The 15,458-nt window shown below is 49.0% G+C and overlaps 1 protein-coding gene across 1 annotated transcript in view; it reads right to left on the bottom strand.

Annotated features, from left to right (window-relative positions):
- Positions 1-15,458, bottom strand: part of LOC144158951 (dual 3',5'-cyclic-AMP and -GMP phosphodiesterase 11-like) — a 213,376-nt gene that overhangs the window by 112,989 nt on the left and 84,929 nt on the right. The gene's annotated exons all lie outside the window — the stretch shown is intronic.

Genomic DNA, 15,458 nt, shown 5'->3' with positions numbered 1-15,458 from the left:
GCCAAGGCTTCGGCATAATTACCAGCTTGTTAGCGTCAACGAAGCACGCCAAATTGTCCTAACCCCGCAGCGTGCAGGGTAGGGAAAATACGAACTCGATTGCATCGATAACGTGACACAATCCGATGGTTCAGCTGCTAAGTTTCTCAGCAATGCAACCGCTCTGGAAATGTCCACAGAGCTAGAACCTGTTCTAACCCTATACGGTACAGGGCACCAAGAACACACACGGTCGCATCGACCGCCCGGCGCGATGCTTAACCACACAAATGCGAAAGCAGTATTTGCTCGCATCAGTAACACTTCATTCATACACATGAACGCGGAAACAGTATTTGCTCCCAACGACAGCCCTATGTTCACACACATGAACACCGCTTGCGTAAAAATGCTGAAATACGTTTCAACACACTGGCGCTTAGTTTACGTGAACAGAGCTTGGTCTCTCGAGCCGAACAAGAGGGCTCCTGCGACTTTACAATCAGCGGGCGCAAAGTTTGCCTCGCGTAATTCTCCCCGTCAGTGGAAGAGGGATGAGGACCCCCTTCAGTCCCGTCGCCCGCGTGGCGCGACAACAAAAACAACTACGCTGCGGAAAGCAGTTTTTCAAGCAGCGAGGGGTCAAAGCAAGTCTTTCCTGAGGCGGGAGAGATTCCTTTCTCTCGCGCGAGGCGATCAACAAAAGAGGGGGAGCGCTCCATGCGCCCTCGCATTGTTCCCAAGGTCGTGCCTTCTCCGGGAGGACCGGCTGTGAAAGCCTTCGGGTCACTCACTTCGGCAAACGACCCGCATCCAAAAACACAACAAAATAAAACAGACCAAACGAAAGAAACCCTGAACGTGCCCGTACGTGCAGCCGTGAGGAGACATCTGCTTTTTAGGGTCCTACACGCTCGCTGCAACACAAGCAGCTTATGAGCGAACGGCGCCTACCGCATTCAGCGGTATCGGAGCGCCCGTGCCAGGCTGCAATACCAGCTAGCCTTTTGCGGCACACGTGGCCCGGCCACACGGCTCCCAGAGCCTCGACTCCCGGAGTCGACAAAAAGAAAGAAAACTCGGACCCAAATTGCAGCTTCCGTACACACTCACTTCGGGCTGACACAACGGCGCGGGCTCCCGGCCTCGCCTGGATGCAAACTCGGAAACCCTTGTTTCCATAAACAACAACGTCCCGACAAAAAGTCGGAGACCACGTGTTAACTGGCAGCGATGTCCTGCCATATACACGATTGCTGCAAACTCGGCGCTTAACAAATTAAAACGCCGCAGCAATAAATAATTCGCCTCACTCTCAGGAAAGTTCGCCTCTGCTAATAACTCGCTCCAATCAGTTAGGCCTGAAGTCTGTTGTCTGTGCTCGGATCGTCCGACGCCAGAACAAAGGATGCTGCCGTGCCTCCTGCTCGTCTCCGCAAACAAGGCCCCACGTTGGGCGCCAGATGTGGGGTTCTACATTTCACACACTAGTGATTTCCCACCCCGCAGCCATCCGCGCTCAGCAAACATGCCTTGCGAGCGCCGGCTGCGGACGGGTCCGTTGTCTGCGGAGACAGACAAAGGCAGGAAGCGGCGAGGGCAAAACATCAATGGCAGCATTTATTGCAATGTGCAAATCAAATATACTGCATACAGACTAATCGTAGGCCATAACGGTAACATTGGGAGCGAGGCATTAAACAACGCTAGAGATCGAGATGGTTCGACTCACCGATTGCATACCGGAGCAGCGGAGCGCTGCGCAGTGCGAGCGCGGTTGCAGTCTCCCAGCTCGCCCGGACGCGTCCTTTGTGGCGTGTTCCCCCAGGTCAGGACCAGCGCGCCGAAACGTCCGCGCGCTACCGGATCCCGAAGACAAGAGCCCGTCCCCTCGTCATGCTACGTCCCACCAGACTTCGCCTTACGGTGGCGCTAGTATCGAGGAAGAACTGGTTCTCGGGTAAGGCAGAGGGGAAAAGGGTCAACGCTTCCACCAGGGCGACAACAAACCGTCCGGTCGCTGGCGCCCTCCCGTGTGGTTCCCGCCGCGTGAGCGAGGCGCGTGTGCACGCCGGCCGCGATGAGAAGCTAGCCAGAAAAGGGGTTCGCGTGAAAGTCGCGATCCCCACAAAGTATATATTGACACGACCATTCCGAGCTACCGAAACTGCTGGAGTGGCTCATACATGTCCACATTATTCAGCGCAAAGGAAACCTCCGGAATATTTGATGCAAAGTGCAAGTACATAACCAAGAGTACCAGCGTTCCTTTAATTAAGAATACGAGTTGAATAGCCTTCTACCGTAGCAAATAAAAAAAAAAACGCGTTAAAAGGATGCCAAAGAAAAACGTCATAAAAGCAAACATTAAACGAAAGATGCCGACTCGTGCTGTCCCAAGCAGAACAAAAAAAAAAAAAAAAGATAAAGAAAAGGACGTCCCAACAGATGACGCGCAAGGAGTGCGAATGCGGGGAAATCGAATTGAACGAAGCTTCGCTGCAATCATCGTGAGAGGAGCGAGAGGGGTGGCAGGTGGAGAGAGGAGAGGGGAGTACATGGCAGGGGCGGTAGAAAACTATCGTCTTTCGGCGACATTTACAGCGAAGTGAGCAGACACGATGCGAAGTTTTTGTGTGTGTACGCGTGCGCGTGTGCGTGCGCATGCATGCGCGCGTGTGTGTGTGCGTGCGTGCGTGCGTGGGTGCGTGCATGCGTGTTGGGGGGGTTAGCTGCAATGATGGGCCGGAACGCAATGGGTACTTCGGCCGGCATCGGTTAAATAAAAAAATATATTCAAAACAGGAAGAGGCGATTTCTGAACTTAACGAGCGCTTGAACCGAAATTGTCCGAATCTAAAGTAATTCAAATATGTGCCGTCTTTATAACGCCCATTCCAGAAATGTCGGCTCTAATTTCTTTTAATTACAGGGGTAATTCCTGTAATCACCCCTAAAGAGGCAAAATAGGTAAAATGTGAAAGTAGGATACCGGTAATATTCGTAAACGAGTTACGATATTAGTAAACGAAATATACATTTGGCCTATATAAGACGCACCATGGACATGAATCGATTTTTTCAGGTCGGGGATTTTCATCCCTTTCCTGAATTTTATAGCACCAGGGGCTGCAGAGATGATCGTCTACAGCCGCCCTGGTGATAGCACAAACGCCTGTTGTATGCCACGACTCTAATTTAACCAGGGACATACTGGAGAATAGTCAACACGAGCAAACCGGTGTGGGTCACCGCTGGGTAATGCCACGCATTTTAACTGGGCGGTAGCAAATAAGCAGACGTGTCTTATAGCGTGGCTGCGGCGTCATCAAGGATATATGTACAAGAATACGCGACTGAACTAAGGTTCGGCAGATGGCGATACAGATGTACGAAATGTTGATCTCTCCACCAACATGCGCCAGCGCATCGGTATAACTGTGATGAATATCATTGATTTGATTGATTGTTGGGTTTAACGCGCCGACGCAACGCAGGCGATGAGGCGCGCCGTAGTGGAGGGCTCCGGATTAATTTTGACCACCTGGGGATCTTTAACGTGCGCCGACATCTCGTACACACGGGCGTTTTTGCTTTTCGCCTCCATCAGAAAAGCGGCCGCCGCGGCCGGGAATCGAACCCGCGACCTCGTGCTCAGCGTGATGAATATCAGTTATGCCAGGTTCAGTGATACGTATAACGGTGACGCGAGCGACTATAATGATACAACGCATCAGGTATTCCCGGCTGCACTCTGGGAAAATTTTGTACGATCGGTTTAGAATGCACGTGGACCGCCTGTCACGATAGTTGCGATTTTTGGAAATCGACAACGAGCAAAGCAACAGGGTGAAAACCACGAGATGTGGTGGCAGCGTTTTAATTCGTATTTAGCGCCCCATGTGCGTGGAGCACTGGTCAACTAATACCTACGTTTGAAACACCGACATCACTATCTTATTTTCACGCGCAAATCGTAGCGTGTTCCCGTTTTGCCAAATACCCTTTCCGGCTGCTAGAGGGTCGGCATTGAGGCCTGCCAACGGAAAGCATATACGCCAGCTGCAAACCTAGCACATACGCGTCGGGCGGTACAGGACACCAATAACGTTTACTCTGATATCGATGGGGCTATCCTCGACAGCACATACGGGAAAGTTTTTGTAAATGACAGTTGATTCGGAATCAGAAGGTTCGGAAAATGACCATGCTATTCCATCCGCAGCAACTGTTAACTGCTCGAATGCGATAACGACCGATAGAGTGGGACCGTACCCAAGTCCTCTCGTGCTGACCAGCCTGCAATACAAATATCGCGCTGCACTTGAGTCTCTTTATATGCGCATTTACATGAATGCGACGATAAAGCCCATCCCATTGGAGGAGTTTTTAGCGCATCGCATTCATGTAGAGGGCACCAATGCGCCAGGAAGGCGCATCCCAAAAATGCGGTCTCAGACGGGAGTAGGTTCAGACGCATCGCATTAGCCGGATGCACAAGGAACTGCGATGCGATACTATCGCATCCATGTAATCGACCTTCATGTATGATTACATCTGAGCATGATGATTTATAGATCCCAACAGGCATGTCAAGCAGAGGTTTCAGTCGGCAATCATATAAGCGAAGTACAGTGCGGTACACTGCTAAAGGGAACCGGCGAGCGCGTGCACCCACAACGCTCCGCGAAGCGCCCGCGCCGAAATGTGGCGACTCACTGGCGAGAATAGCAGACAGTCAGCGCATGCGCAGTGACCGCACGAGGCGGGAGAAGCCACTCTGTCAGGGGCCGGACAAACTTTCGGTATTGAAAATAAAGTGTCGCCACGACGCTGGTAGCTAAGCGAAAATTAAGCAACGTTTGCATACGTGGCTTTATCTTTCCAACATACACTCTTAGGCAAAAAGGACTAAAAGTTCGTCCTTTCGGGGACTAACGGCCTCTGCCACAATCATTAGTCCCTTTGGGGACTAACTGCGAGGGGACGAACGGTTAGTCCCCCACCCGGATGGTCCGTTCCGATACTCCCCAAGGACGAACTGCGTAGAATGCAGAAAAAAGAAAAAAACGCCAGCACCGTCAGGGATCGAACCCCCGACGCCAGCAATTCTACACAAGGAACCTGACGCGCTATCCACTAGACCACGCCGCCGGATGGTTCCTGCGGCAGATAATATTTAAGTGTACAGGGTGTAGTTCTGTGCATAACGCAACAGATCCATTGCAACTGGTGCCCGAATTTCTATCTGTGCAAGCGAACGTGACCGCGTTTTGCGCCTTGCGCTTAGCGGTTTGCTAGGTTTAGGGACTATTGCTCAGTTCGATTCGAAGTAGAGCCTCACAACCATAGTTTTTTCGTAAATAACAATCAACTCGTCGTCGCCTAGTTGAGATAGGTAGCTGGGCGATCGGACGACTAATTTGTTTCCGCACAAATTAGCGCAAGCTAAGTGCTTTCTTAGTGTTCGATACATATTTTAAGTGCTCTATGTAACGTATGTGAAAGGTGTCGTTTGTGTGAGTGTCAGAATAAGGAAACATGCCATATTTTCCTGCATCGGCGAAAGCGAATTTGGTGTTGCTTAGCCTGAATTCTCCAAATTCGCGTCGCTAGACGATTGCGACCGCGAAATGCAAGCGGGTTTTACAGCAGTTGCAGCATTGTCATAGCTTTGGTGCCCAAGGCAATTATGTACCGAGTGTAAAAGATAACTTCGAGACGCTTACCTGTAGCGAGCATTTTTGTTTTGCAGTTGTCATCAGCAATATGCGTTTTTTCTAGTCTGTTAAACATATACATATTCATTACGCTCAAGAATCCACTTTTGCTACTGTCACTAATTTTTGAGTTACTGTTAAGGCGCTTGAAAGCTTTCATTGGCCGTTATTATCTCGCACGAATCGAATGCAACACAGCGTATCAACACAACCTCGCCGAGAAGCGTATGACAATCGCGCTTCGCCGCTCCTTGCCATTATCCGCCGCTCTACTAACCCTAGGCGATTTTCTGATAACTAACATCAATATTTTCTCCCGTGGCACCATCTAAAGCACCCAGTGACTGCAATGCCTTGTGTTTTTGGAAATATAAAACTGTTCGCAGACATATGCGCGAAAGGGCAACGACGACGCCATTAGGGGATTAACGACGCAGCAAAGAGACTAACTGCATGCGTTTGGTCTTCCCGTTACTCCTTATAGATCGGCGGGGACGAACAGTTAGTCCGAATTTATGCACACGGCACGTACTCTGCCGCAGATACTCCCTTTGAAGATGAACGGTCGCCCGCGAAGACTAACGGCTGTATTTTAGTCCCTATTTTAGTCCTTTTTGCCTAAGAGTGTACGCAGCAATAAAGTGAAGTGATGCTATTATGTGTAGAAATGAAATGTGTTCTTGGCTGTTTCCTTTTTTTGGACACACTATTTATTTGTTTAGTCGCTTCATTCGTCCGGCGCTTTCACTCTTTTCTCTTCTGCTGCCATCCTGTCTGTCTGCTCCTGCCGCCTTCACTGTGTGCCCGCGTAGAAGTTTTGTAGTATGCCTTGAAGGTGAAAATTTTGGTGTCTGTGAGTGCGAACGGGCTCAAAATGTCAGAGAAACTGAGAAAAGGACACAACGCGTGCTTCGCTGCTGTGCGGTGCGACAACTCGGGAAGGAATAGCACAGCGAAATTTTTCCGCTTCCCAGCGGACGGCACGGCAGCCCGCTTTTTATTCAGTCAAAGTTACGAATAAGCAAGCGCTATCCTTATCAAAAGAGCTGCAGGGCGTACCGCAAAATCTTCTGCTGTTGCTTTAGAGTGAATTTCTTTTTGTTTGGTAAACGCATTTGTCAGTAGTGTTGTAAGCATGTGAAACTACTTGTCGACAGTTTTCCATGAGCCGATTGATGCCAGCGGACACGCAGACGGAAATTTAGCTTCCGTATCGGTTTGGTGAGCGGTTGCTCTTCATTTTCTTTCCACCAGAGAAAAGCTTGGAAATTATGTTCGCCGAATGTGCCTAAATGCTTCTTTAACGAACTGGTTTGGCTTTAGAGCATGTCGACGATCAGTTTCTGATAGGGAGATTACCGCCTTTGAATGTTTATTAACACGACAAAAGCCCCCCCCCCTCTTCAAATTATTTACGTTGCAGCTGCGCGACGGCCGAGCTGCGCTTCGGTTTTCAGCCTGTGCTTGGACACATTTTTTGTACCTTGTTTTCACTCTCAATATTTGTTTCGCTTTTACGTGTTGTTTATTGATGTCCATGGTGGCGTTTATTCCATTTTCTAGGTGTGACGTATGGCTGAATTACGCAGAAATTTCGCTAACTATAAAATGTTTTTTGGGCTAGCAAGTTTACAAGTATAACAATATGGAGTGGTTGTTAATGGTGGCGAAATGTGCTGGTCGTTTCACTCCATAATCAATTTATTATTCACGAACGCGTGTTTTTATGAAACATCGTTTCAGTAGAATTGTAATGTGTACAGCAAATGAACCTGGTGACCTCTGCAGCAATTTTCTGTGTACGATGAATTGTACGAAGATGTCTCTTATGTTTGTGTAACCGACACAGAATGCGGACATTTGTACTTACTATACGAGAAACACAGCTCTGTGCTATTGTGGCGTGTATTGAACTTCACTTGCGATACGTTGCTAATAAAATCAGTGAGTAAGCCACATTTCCCGCTTACTCCTTTTTCTGTCCCAAACAAAATTGTCACGCTTCAGGGCGTGCTGGCTCGCGCATATTGAACTAAGAAAGATTTTCCAAACAAATGTTTTGTGCACGTGCTTAAAGTCCAAGCAAATTAGCAACTGAAAGCTTTCGAAAACAAGATGTGCAGCAGCAACACAATCCGAAAAGAAAAATACAAACGGTGTTTGTTCACGCTTGAGGCACACAAAGACAGTCGCGCTCGTTCAGCCCATAGCAGACGATAAGCGGCACGGCGTTTCCTCCTCACGCTTCAACGAAAGCGTTGCCATAGCAGCATCAGTGATTTTTTTGTTGTTGTTTTTTTGTTTTGTTTTGACAGTTTGGCCTACAAAGCACCAGGGGACAAATTGGCGCTAGTGACGCAATTATCGGTTACCTGGGGGGTCAGCTGACCTAGCCGTGGCTCTGTCGTCTGCAACGGCGCTTCGCCGTGCTGCTCAGCATCCTTCGAGTGCGAAATTCCTCGGCTATCAGAAGCTGAGACGCACAGAGCAGCATCTCTCGCCTCGTGCGGTCAGTGCGCATGCGCCGACTGTCTCGGATTCTCTCCACTTCTCGGCGCCAGCGCTTCGTGGAGCGCAGCGGCCACGCGCTCGGCGGTTCCCTTTAACAGTGGACCGCACTGTACATATCTCCGCACTCCTGGCCAGTCTCTTGCACACCAGCTCTCAGGCAGCGTATACGCACGCACGCCACGCCACTCGTTTTTGTCGTTCTCTTGAATGCCGAGCACTCAGTGCAGCGGTAACCCGACCAAGAAAACTCAGGTTCGAATTCCGCTTGGCGAAAGCTTTCGTTTATCGCACAATAGGATGCCAACATCGTGGTTTTAAGCAAGGATTTGGGCATTTGTACGGACGTTCGTTCATTTTTAGGGAAATATATATTACTGTGCATGCCGGTCTACCGAGGTTACCCACGCCGCAGCTAAGTATGTTTATTCTTCGTACCTGACTACTTCCGCCGCACTTCTTGCACGGTTACCGCTCAAAGACACTGTCACCCCGCGGACCTGGACGTGCTGACGAACTGCGAAATTAACGAATGCAGCGGCGCCAGTGATCTAACAGTTAGCAGACCTATTCAGCCAGCATGCGTTTACACATGACATAGCACGTAGCGGCTGGGTAGCCCCTGAGTTCTAGGACATGTTCATGAAGGGGCCATGAAGACAAATGCCAGCTTAGTACATTAAAAAGACTGCCTTGTACCGGTAACAATGATACCATGCAATTATACCGCAAAATTCAAACAAATAACCAAGATATTAGGGAAAACAGACGAAGCAGTGGCGACCCCCTAGCCACTTTCCGACAACTTTTCTATGACGTCACAGAATCTTGTTTGAGCCATTGGCTGCCGCCGACCAAAGCCACCGCCAAGAAACATGAATGGGCGATTGCAGTGAGGCCTCTAGTACCGCTGGACCGTATCCCTTGAATTCCTGCGTGGAGTTAACACGCACTGATAAGTCATAGCTATGTTTTTATTACCGGCCTCTAATGCGTCACTTCTGCTCATATTGCGTCATTAAAGAACGAAATTTAGGTGTGTTTTTTTTTTTCAATATTTCTTACTTTTTTTTCAGTTAAAAAAACGTCGTCCCGGGTCCAGTTTTTTGTGCGCAGTTCCAGTCATGAACCATTTTCAACTAGCCCGGCTTTCCACTCTGCTTCAGTCTTTTTTGGGTGGAATAGTTGCGCGAGTTACCAAAGGCTCATTCTTTCAAATTGAACATGGTTGCATTGTGTTTTCATGACCTTTTTAAACGCCTAAAGCATTTGTATGTGGACTCATCAAAAAAAAACCTGTCTGTCCATCTGCAATACTTAATGTGTCGCACTTTGGCCGAATGCGAAAATGCTTTTAATAACAGGCGCTTGGGTACACTCCTAATACTATTACCATTAGAAAATGTCTTCCGATCAATGCATTTGTGTATCGAAATGAAGCCGACTTTGAAGGGCTTTGATGTATTGTATAGTAGAGCGGCTTAAGCATTTACTCGACAATTACACCTTGGGAGTTCCTGCGATTTTTTTCGCGTGTCTCAGAATGCGGCGTGTACCTGGCTGCTGCAGCGAAATGTGTGGCGCTCACGACCACGCGTCACGAAGCCCTTTCACCCCAACTCGAACCGCTCTATATAAGAGGAGCTTTTTTTCGAAATGAGTCAAATCCACCTGAACGGAATTCCAGAAACAAGCGAAAATTTATTAACGGACCTAAATGCAACGCTGTCAAAGCTAACTTTCCCGAGCTGACATGTAGAAAATATCATACAATAGCTTTGGCAGCGTTACATTTAGGTTCGCTAACAAATTTTCGCTTGTTTCTGGAATTCTGTTCAGGTGGATTTGGCTCATTTCGAAAAAAAAAAAAAGCTTCTCATATGCTCTCGGGCGAAGACCAAAAAGCATTGCGGACTCTTGAGAGGTGGTGCTGCTGCGCGTTTCTCACTAATCTCACTTATGCCACTAGCGGATACGTTCCTGAGCAGAAAGAACTGATTTTACGAAGCATGCCAGCTCCCACAAACAAACAAAAACATTGGGTGTACAGACCGCCCCAGATTGAAACGTTCACCTGCCACGACAGGGGCGGCCATTTCGAGGTGGCAGCTGGGGTGCTAATCAGCGCGTTCTTAAGGTAATTAAGATCCTCACCCACACATTCCCCTCCGTCTACGACCCCTTATGCCAGCACTGTACCCTCACCACTTACCACTTGGGCTTCTCTTTCCGACACATTCCCCACGCCCTTTACAGAACCCCACCCTTGAGCAATGGGAGACCGCACTGACCCAATCATCGCCGGGGAAACAGCAAGCCCTCGTGACTAGAGCCCTGAGAGCAGCGTAAGCTCACGGCCTCCTAAACTAAGGAGGCTGAACCCAAACTCTACTTACAACCTTAAGCCAATAAATGTTGGTTACTACTACTAGGAGTTAAAGAACCGCTTACAGGAACTCGCGAGTTTCTAGGATGCAGATGTGTAGAGAAATTATCGGAAATTAGCAGCCCGCAGTTCTGCTAACGCCAAGGCGCGGAATGATGAGCTAAATAAAGAGCACGCTCGGAGTCCTGTCTGAGGACCCCAGCCACGACCCCGCTCGACTTCACTATTAATCCTCCTCCTCTTTCCCGCTCCTCTGTGAAGGGCAGTGACGGATCAGTGGAATGACAGGCCATCGTGTGTATACAGTTTGATCGCTTCCCTCAACGAGGGCGGGAATGGTGCGTGTTTATGACTTCATCTGTCGTTCCATTCTTACCGATCCCCTGGAAACAGGAATTAAAGCGTAAATTTTTAAAGCAGATTAATATCCGCCAAGAAAGTGCTTATAATTCCCGCCAAGAGCTCACGTACCGCCAATCTTTCAACTTCACTTTCAGCCGAGATGCAAAGCACTTTAATGTACATGATACAGAACGCGTTACGCTCAAAGGGAACGCAACCGCAGGCGATTCCCTTGTGTTCCAACGGAGACGGCAAGCAGCTCCACGGTTGCAACACGGATGACAGGGAACAGGCAGGGGGCGCGGAGTCAGGAGAGGGCGTGTTTACTTTCCTGAGTGCACGACGAGCACCGCCTCGGGGCTGTTCTTAGATACGTCGGAGTGTGTGGTGTGGACTCAGGCCGGTCCTCGCGACGTAGCCCACGACAGTGGAGAAAGGGGGGGGAGAGGCGTCACTGAGCAGTGAGCGACGGAAGTTGACATGGCCGGCAGGCAGGCCCGGCCCGTAGCTGCCACGGCTGCCGTCAACCGCTAACGAAACGCGACGCTTCCGAGTCAACAAAAGTGGCCTGGTCGTCCTCCACGCCGCCCGCTTTGTGTGCGCAACGGCGGCTAAGGTCTGGGCTGGAGCGCCAGTCATCTCCACTGCCCCGACCCTCACGTGACCACACGCCTTTTGGTGGTGTTGCTTTTGGCCGCACGCACCTCCCCGGCCTCCCGGCTCCCCCGCCTGCTCCCTCTTCTGTCCTTCCGAACTCTCCCTCCGACATTCCGAGTAGGTCACGAAGGAAGCACTGTGCGCGCGTGTGCGCGCTCGTGTGTGTTTTAAGCAAACGTGGATGGCGCATAGATGCCAAATAGGGTTTGGAACGATCTGCAAATGTTGTATACGTAAATGTTGTGTACGTGTATAGTATTCTTGCAGTTTTTACACCACCCAGCCCAGACCTTATCCGCCGTTACGCACACAAACCGAGCGGCGTGGAGGATGGCCAGGCCACTTTTGTTGACTCGGAACACCACCACATGGAATACACTTCCAGAGTCGCCCCTGCCCGGACAATTTTTCAGCGCCGCTGATCTAAGTTGGAAGAAAGTGTCCCTTCCCAAAGGCTAGCATGGGAGAGCTGGCTGTCATCGCTGGGCGCATTTTGGCTGAGAAGAAATGGCCAAGCAAGGCGCAGCACACCGCAAAAAGCTGCGTCGTGTGTTTCACAAGTTTATACACAACTATCCGATTGGGATGTCAGCCAGCAAACCGACAACGTAAACGGTTAACAGTGTGAACTACCCAAGTAAATGAACACTACAGAAAACACGGAAAACAGGACCCCAAAAGAACCACCTTTAACTTTACGCTCCTGGTACGTGTATTGATGATACAGTAAAACGGAAACTTCAAAACTTCGATGCGGGGCGCCACAGAGGCGCGCGTGCAAGGACCCGTAGCAATCATTTTATGCACTGTGGGAACCCGACACGACAGGTTTCATTGGCCGCGCACCGACCCGCTGCCACTAAGTTAATCTCCGATACAAATTCCAATGGTGTCGCTGCCATATACAGTGTCGGACAATTTTTAGCAACGTTTTTTGAACATAGCTCTTAGGGTTAGTTGCAAAGGCTCTTGCGTTTGGTTTTGTGTTGTTCATCAGCACGTAGTTTAGAGTTGCTGTACGAGGGTATTCATAAAATTGTAATTTACATTTCCCTCTCTTTTGTTAGAGGTTCTGTAACGTAGCCAGCGAGCACGTTAGATTTATTGGAGTGTCTCCCCCAATTGCAATTTGGCAGTGTGCTTGCTTTTTGCTTAGCCGTGTCATAGGAGTTATTTTCTTGAGGACTTGGTACTCCAACTCACTCGCTACGCTGCTACCTGCGAAAGCTAGGTATCGAAGACCAATCCGCTCTGTCACTGGATTCGCTCTTCCCACAGATACGCTCCAAAATGCGACACCATTCAAATTCACATTTGGGAAATGTCCGCTGTCCGGAGGACGTGTAGAGTTTAAATGTAATACATAGAAAGTACACTACAAAGCCATGCAGATGACTAACAGGAGATTGGAATGCTGCTGGAGGAGAATATAACCCAGAACAGTTACCATCTGTTACGAAGAAAACTCATTTCACACACGCCGCAAACAGCAGCGCTAAAATTAAAAAAAAAAAAGAGTAGTCTCATGCGACCGGTACATTATATTCTAAGGTGAGATGAAAAAAAGTCCTCACCAAGACACCAAGTAACAACCCGAATCAATCAATCAATCAATCAATCAATCAATCAATCAATCAATCAATCAATCAATCAATCAATCAATCAGAGGGCACCCCTCGCACAAAAATAAATGAATGAATCAATTCACTGATCAGAACATGTAAACCAAGGTCCACCAGCAGGCGTAATTTGTCACACATAAAGGTGGACTCCGGAACGCCTGCTGGTGTGGGCAGGGAAAAAAAGGAAAGATAGATAGGAGAGGCAAACGAGAGAGAGGCTACAAGATAGTAATATTAATAATAACAATGATAACACACACATACACACACACACACGCGCGCGCGCTCGCACACGCACGCACGCACGCACACAAGGAGAGTAAAAAAAAGTCACTGGAGCTCTGCCCAGTCTTTGGTCCCTAATCACTGCTCGAAATATAGATGTCTGCAGGTGGCCTTAAGGTTGCTTTTCCTAACTTCCGAAGTGTCAGCCAGATCCTGTTGTTCAGGGCACCGTGGCTACGGACGCACGACGAGGCACACGGTGACCGACACTTGCCGAGTAAAAGTGTCCCTTATAACAGTATAACCATCCACTGACGGCGGTCGCTGCAAAACGGAGCGGAAGCATCGAGGTTGGAGCCGATCATGTTGTTTAAAGAAATAAAATGCGTCCACTTACGTGACAAAAATAATAACACTGCCAGGACTTGCCTAAAATAGGCCCGAGTTGCAGAGCGTGAAGCAGTAAAGATGTTTTTAATTATAGTAACGTTCAGCTTAAATGGGGGAAAACAGGGGTGCGAATAGATGGGGAATATCTGGGTCATCTAAGGTTTGCAGACGACATTGTCTTGTTCAGTCGAACCAGACAGAAACCGCAGAGCATATGAGCGCCAATTATGCTCGGAAAGTTTGGTTGCAGGATTAAAAATAAACACAAAAAAATCAAATTTTATGTTCGACAAGCATGCCAAGAAACGCGGCTTCAAGGTAGGTAACGAAATCTTGAAAACAGTAATCGATTGCATCTTCCATGGGCAAGTCTTAAGTGCTTATCCCAATCATGAAAAGGAATTTACCGGCAGAATAAACATGGGGTTGGCTGCTTTTCGTAGAAATCATGGTATCCTGAACAGTAAGTATACTCTGTCACTCAAAAAGATGGTATACAACCAATGCGTTCTTCCTGTAATGGCGTATGGTATGGGGCAGAAACTTGGGGTCTCACTAAGCGACTTGAAATGAAACTTAGATCGGCCCAACGGGATATGGAAACAAGAACGCTAGGGGTCACGTTTAAAGATAGAAAAACAGCTGCGTGGGTTAGGAAGCATACTCGTGTGGAAGACATTCTAGCTAAAATTAAGCGAAGAAAATGGGCATAAGCGGGTCACGTCATGCGCATGGAGGCAAACAGGTGGATCATCCGCTTAATGAAGTGGCTGCCAATAGACCGCAAACGCAACTGGGCTCGATGGAGGGATGAACTACGAAACTTGGGAGGAAAGGGCGGACTCGGCTAGCACTCGATAGGCGTGGCTTGAGATCATTGGGAAAGACCCTCGTCCTGAAGAGGACACCACCAGGCTGGTGGTGGTGACGATGATGATGATGGTAACGTCCGACTTCTCAAACCTTGTGAGAGTCGGGTAAGTTTTATATCGCGTAAGTTCGTTGCAACAACTATTTTGCCGGCCTTTTAAGTATTTATCGGACATTGTACAGCGACGAAATGTTGTTCCATTACTTCAATGTGAACAACACAGCCGGAATTTTGTTGTTTTTGGCCGTCCATTAGTTGGTGGTGCAGAGTAAGACTTCACTAATCTTTTGTAGGTGGCACGATCCTTGAGCGTTCTGTGGGAGAAATCTTAAAAGCTTGCGACTCTGTGTATAAGCTGCAAGCTGCATTGCTTGTACGTTTCGCAAGCACCCAAGTCAACATTTTGTCGTAGGCTTGCTCACAACCTGCGTCAATCCGCTTTTACGATTTCCGACGTCACAAACCGTACCTCGTCGAGTACGACGGTGGCTGCGAAGCACGCATGCCGTGCTGCTGACTATAAGCTTCCTTCTCTGCAACCACCAGAAGGAAACAGCGCGTTTATTAACGCTAAGTCGTCGCTCGCCGCGTGCACGCCAGGTGTGCACTCCGCGGCAAGGAAGTCTCCGACCTGTTTCTCGTGCATGTGCGACGTGGACCAGCGGCGCTACCGGCGTCACCACGGAAGGCGGGCTCCCCCCGTCCCTGGTGGTGCCCCGAGCGCGCCTGACAGACAGCGCTGTTCGCAGAGAGCGATG

Source organism: Haemaphysalis longicornis, unplaced genomic scaffold (assembly GCF_048455015.1).
Source record: "Haemaphysalis longicornis isolate Haplotype H1 unplaced genomic scaffold, Haemaphysalis longicornis Haplotype H1 scaffold_1, whole genome shotgun sequence".
NCBI lineage: Eukaryota > Metazoa > Arthropoda > Arachnida > Ixodida > Ixodidae > Haemaphysalis > Haemaphysalis longicornis.
Note: the sequence above shows the minus strand (reverse complement) of the source record. Positions and strands in the feature narration are given on the sequence as shown.